We start from the raw sequence: 6000 nt of genomic DNA, 5'->3' as shown, positions 1-6000 counted from the left end.
CCTCAGACAGACACCTGCAGCCACAGCCTCCACCTGCAGAATCTGACAGAAAGTTGCAGCTTAAACCTCCACCTGTAACCTCTGCCCAACATCTGCAGCCACAGCCTCCACCTGCAGAATCTGACAAAAAGTTGCAGCTTAACCCTCCACCTGTAACCTCTGCCAGACACATGCAGCCACAGCCTCCACCTGCAGAATCTGACAGAAAGTTGCAGCAAAAGCCTCCACCTGTAACCTCAGACAGAAACCTGCAGCCACAGCCTCCACCTGTAACCTCAGACAGACACCTGCAGCCACAGCCTCCACCTGTAACCTCTGCCAGACACATGCAGCCACAGCCTCCACCTGCAGAATCTGACAGAAAGTTGCAGCTTAAACCTCCACCTGTAACTTCTGCCCGACATCTGCAGCCACAGCCTCCACCTGCAGAATCTGACAGAAAGTTGCAGCTTAAACCTCCACCTGTAACCTCAGACAGAAACCTGCATCCACAGCCTCCACCTGTAACTTCTGCTGGACACATGCAGCCACAGCCTCCACCTGCAGAATCTGCCAAAAAGTTGCAGCTTAAACCTCCACCTGTAACCTCAGACAGACACCTGCAGCCACAGCCTCCACCTGCAAAATCTGCCAAAAAGTTGCAGTTTAAACCTCCACCTGTAACCTCTGCCCGACATCTGCAGCCACAGCCTCCACCTGGAGATGTCGGGCAGAAAGTTGCAGCAAAAGCCTCCACCTGTAACCTCTGCCAGACACATGCAGCCACAGCCTCCACCTGCAGAATCTGACAGAAAGTTGCAGCTTAAACCTCCACCTGTAACCTCAGACAGAAACATGCAGCGACAGCCTCCACCTGTCGAATTTGACAAAGTTGCAGTTTAAACCTCCACCTGTAACCTCTGCCCGACATCTGCAGCCACAGCCTCCACCTGCAGAATTTGACAGAAAGTTGCAGCTTAAACCTCCACCTGTAACTTCTGCCCGACATCCACAGCCACAGCCTCCACCTGCAGAATCAGACAGAAAGTTGCAGCTTAAACCTCCACCTGTAACTTCTGCCAAAAAACATGCAGCCACAGCCTCCACCTGCAGAATCAGACAGAAAGTTGCAGCTTAAACCTCCACCTGTAACTTCTGCCAGACACATGCAGCCACAGCCTCCACCTGCAGAATCTGACAGAAAGTTGCAGCAAAAGCCTCCACCTGTAACCTCTGCCAGACACATGCAGCCACAGCCTCCACCTGCAGAATCTGACAGAAAGTTGCAGCTTAAACCTCCACCTGTAACTTCTGCCAAAAAACATGCAGCCACAGCCTCCACCTGCAGAATCAGACAGAAAGTTGCAGCTTAAACCTCCACCTGTAACTTCTGCCAAAAAATATGCAGCCACAGCCCCCACCTGCAGAATCTGACAGAAAGTTGCATCTTAAACCTCCACCTGCCAGACACATGCAGCCACAGCCTCCACCTGCAGAATCAGACAGAAACCTGCATCCACAGCCTCCACCTGTAACTTCTGCTGGACACATGCAGCCACAGCCTCCACCTGCAGAATCTGCCAAAAAGTTGCAGCTTAAACCTCCACCTGTAACCTCAGACAGACACCTGCAGCCACAGCCTCCACCTGCAAAATCTGACAGAAAGTTGCAGTTTAAACCTCCACCTGTAACCTCTGCCCGACATCTGCAGCCACAGCCTCCACCTGCAGATGTCGGGCAGAAAGTTGCAGCAAAAGCCTCCACCTGTAACCTCTGCCAGACACATGCAGCCACAGCCTCCACCTGCAGAATCTGACAGAAAGTTGCAGCTTAAACCTCCACCTGTAACCTCAGACAGAAACATGCAGCGACAGCCTCCACCTGTCGAATTTGACAAAGTTGCAGCTTAAACCTCCACCTGTAACTCCTGCCCGACATCTGCAGCCACAGCCTCCACCTGCAGAATTTGACAGAAAGTTGCAGCTTAAACCTCCACCTGTAACTTCTGCCCGACATCTGCAGCCACAGCCTCCACCTGCAGAATCTGACAGAAAGTTGCAGCTTAAACCTCCACCTGTAACTTCTGCCAAAAAACATGCAGCCACAGCCTCCACCTGCAGAATCAGACAGAAAGTTGCAGCTTAAACCTCCACCTGTAACTTCTGCCAAAAAACATGCAGCCACAGCCTCCACCTGCAGAATCAGACAGAAAGTTGCAGCTTAAACCTCCACCTGTAACTTCTGCCAGACACATGCAGCCACAGCCTCCACCTGCAGAATCTGACAGAAAGTTGCAGCAAAAGCCTCCACCTGTAACCTCTGCCAGACACATGCAGCCACAGCCTCCACCTGTCAAATTTGACAAAGTTGCAGCTTAAACCTCCACCTGTAACTCCTGCCCGACATCTGCAGCCACAGCCTCCACCTGCAGAATCTGACAGAAAGTTGCAGCTTAAACCTCCACCTGTAACTTCTGCCAAAAAACATGCAGCCACAGCCTCCACCTGCAGAATTTACCACAGAACTGCAGCCAAAACTCCAGCAACCTACACCTCTTCCTCCAGTCAGCCCATAGCTCACCTACAATCCCTACCAGCATCCTGCACCTCTGCCTCCCCTCAGAGATCATGACAGCATCATCCTGAGCACCCACCTCTGCCTCCGATAGCTAGGTGAAAACTTCACCTGCAACCCCTGGCATCCTCCCCTTGTAGGTAAGTACAGTTCCATTCCTGTCTTCCTGCCTACATTAGGCCCGTTTTACTCTAGCAGCCTCTGCCTGCAGCCTGCAACCCCTTTCATTCACTTCTCCATTCTGCCAGGTAGCTGCAAACAACAGTTCCTGTCCCGAGACACGACGTCAGCCGCCATCCATCAACTCCAGCACCAGCCTAAAACTCTAGCTCCTGCTAGATGTGCTATACCTCCCCTTCAACCTCCAGACTTTTAAACATGTTTTGATTTTTTATTTTTTTTATTTTTTTATTGCTTTTATTTATTTATTTTTATTGCTTTTATTTATGCTGTGTGAGCTGTGCTTGTTCTATTAACCATTTCCTGTTGGTTAATAAATCCCTTTCTGCTGCTGTCAGATGAGTCATGAGTACATCATATATGATAAGTGTATTAGTATATAAGAAAAACCTTAAAGGTCCCCTATTCTGCTCATTTTCAGGTTCATACTTGTATTTGGAGGTCCTCCTAAAAACAGGTTTACATGGTTTAATGTTTAGAAAACACATTATTTCATGTGCAAGATGCAGTGTGTAGGATTTAATTTAATCTTGTAGTAAAGTTGCAGATTGCAACCATGGTTTATGGTGATTATACATTACTGATGATTATTAATTATATTACATTTCATTCTCAATAGACCTCTCAAATCCTGCATACTAAACCTTTAATATTTGAGATTCTCATGAATTTATATAATTTTGAACTTTTTGCCAGCAGAGATAACTCATCATCTAACTGTCTTATCTAATTGCCTATTAATACTCATGTGTCTTGAGGAATCATGGGAAAGTTTGATTTTAGACCTCTGTAATGTAAAGTACCTTAGAAATGGCCACATGGTGGCGCTGCATGCACTGAACTAATGACTGGTTCCTTGTTCGTGGCCTAACAGACAAAAAAAAGAAACAGGACCAATGCATGACCATGGAATTGCTTGTCAATAAAACTGAAGAAATAATAATAACAATAAGAAGAAGAAGAGAAATCAACACTGATATTGTGCATTTATTATCGTCTTTACACAGTGTGTTCAGGGAGCAGTCTTATAGACAGGCTCATTAAAACACAGGATGGCATTTGCTGTGTGAAATAATGCCTCTGTCAATTTCCCATGAAGGTTATTATAGCAATTGATACAAGGTGACATATTTTCATGGGCATTTCATCGTTAAGTGTCTATTAAACACAGGTGTATTCACATCTGTCTTCAAATGTGGAAGATCATCTGTGACTGTCAGCTGATCCACACAACTTAAACTAATGTGTGCAGTCTCTCTGTTTTCCCTGAGCTGTATTCACTCTCATTACTGACCTTACCTCTTTATACCTTTAAGACTTCACAGATGACCTGACACAGCTCATCTCATTGCATGATAAGGCCACACGATGGCATCACCCCTCCCCTTTTAGTCTCAAACAAGATGAAGTCATTCTAAGGTGTTCTGCAAACGTATGTCTTGCATTTTGCTGCACCACATTACACGCAGTATCATAACTGTGGGGATTTGGGTCAGTTCTTGCTCAAGACACCTTCAGCATTGATGGACACATTACAACTACTGCAGCAATAAAGCTTTGCAGTTGTGTAACAAATATCCTTGCCACTGTTTTTGGTGCCATCACGGACACCCACTGAACCAAAGGCTCTAAATATACAGCTAGAGTCAAAATAAGAACAAGTTCCATGAACCACGGGATTCTCCACATCATAAAATACATATCCTTACAAATGTCAAATGCAACCACACAATCTAATGTGAACAGATGTTCAGCTTTCAATTAAATATCTATATTAAATATTAGTACCAATTAGTTCAACTGTCAATCAACTGTCACTTGTGGAGGTTTTGTGTGTGAGTGTATTCACCATTAGTGGTGACAACAGTGTCACCATACATGTTGGTCATCAAGTCAGTAGGATCCTTCACAAATAAGTGGGATTTCTCAGAAACACACAACGTAAACTTCATCACAAACATACACATACAGCATACAGGACATGGCAGAGTTTCATTCTGTGTATGAGTGCTGCAAACAAAGCAGGAGAGCAGGAGGGAAAGAGACACTGAGGATGCTTCACTGGAGGTGCGACAGTTATCCAGTCAGTCACATGTTAAATAAACCCTCTAAATAACCTTCACCATCACTTCACAATGTCACAAAACAAACAATAAAGTCAAACACGGAAACATTTGTAATATATCTAAGCAACTGCAGTGTCTCATCACACCATGACACCTTTAAGGAAGTATTGAATGTCTGACATTCATAACAAGTCAGGCTGTTTATCTGTTTTGTCATTATGTCTCACGTGTGTATGTTTTACATCTCAATACAACATCCTTCTTTAAAGTCTCTAAAGACAATATCTATATAATTCTCCTATATCTTGTACTTTACTGTGAGTGTAAGAGAACTTTATTGAAATCCATTTTATGTATTAGCACATTTAATCCCCCTCCCTTTTCCCTTTTTATATTTGGAAATGATTTTCTGTAGCTCTCAGTAGCTCCCTACCCCCCCCTCCAGCAGCATCACGAGTCTCTCTCATGACAGATCAGACTAATCTCGGGGTGAATTTCACTCCTTATGGAGGAAAATGTTTATTTTATGCCTTTGAGTGAGAGGAAAGTCATTATTAAGACTCGTTATCTTGAGGCAAAGGAGAAAAGGTCACTGCCAGCTCATTAGAAACCATTGATTTCCCTTTAAATCAGTGACTATAACCAGTGAAGGCACCAACAATCCCATCAACCATCATATAGATGCAGACTATAAATATAAATGTGTAAAGTCATTGTAAGAATATTATTGACCACCTGGTTTCAACACAACACATTTGCACTGAACTTTGAGATGGTGGTGCTCACCTGTGGCACACACACACACACACACACACACACACACACACACACATATACACACACACACACACACACACACACACACCATACCACACAGCAGCTCTCTCATCCCCTGCACGGAGCAGATGAAGTGCTACATCGCCTCCCAGGTGGGCCCCTAGGTGTTTGGGACACAAGTTTTTCTTTTCTGGATTATGGGTTGTGCTTCTCCATCCTATAAAGAGTCAATACTCCAATCAGCAGTTCACTAATTCTGATTGATTTTATTCAATTATTTGATTTGATATTGTGGGGAATTTTAATACTACTTTTAATACTACTTTTAATCACTACTTATAAAAAGGCCAAATATATAATACTGTGTGCCTTAAACTTGTACTAACAACACTATATGTAAAACTAATTACCCAACACTGGATTT

This window comes from Pempheris klunzingeri, chromosome 10, assembly GCF_042242105.1.
Source record: "Pempheris klunzingeri isolate RE-2024b chromosome 10, fPemKlu1.hap1, whole genome shotgun sequence".
Classification (NCBI taxonomy): domain Eukaryota; kingdom Metazoa; phylum Chordata; class Actinopteri; order Acropomatiformes; family Pempheridae; genus Pempheris; species Pempheris klunzingeri.
This window is presented reverse-complemented; position numbering follows the sequence as displayed.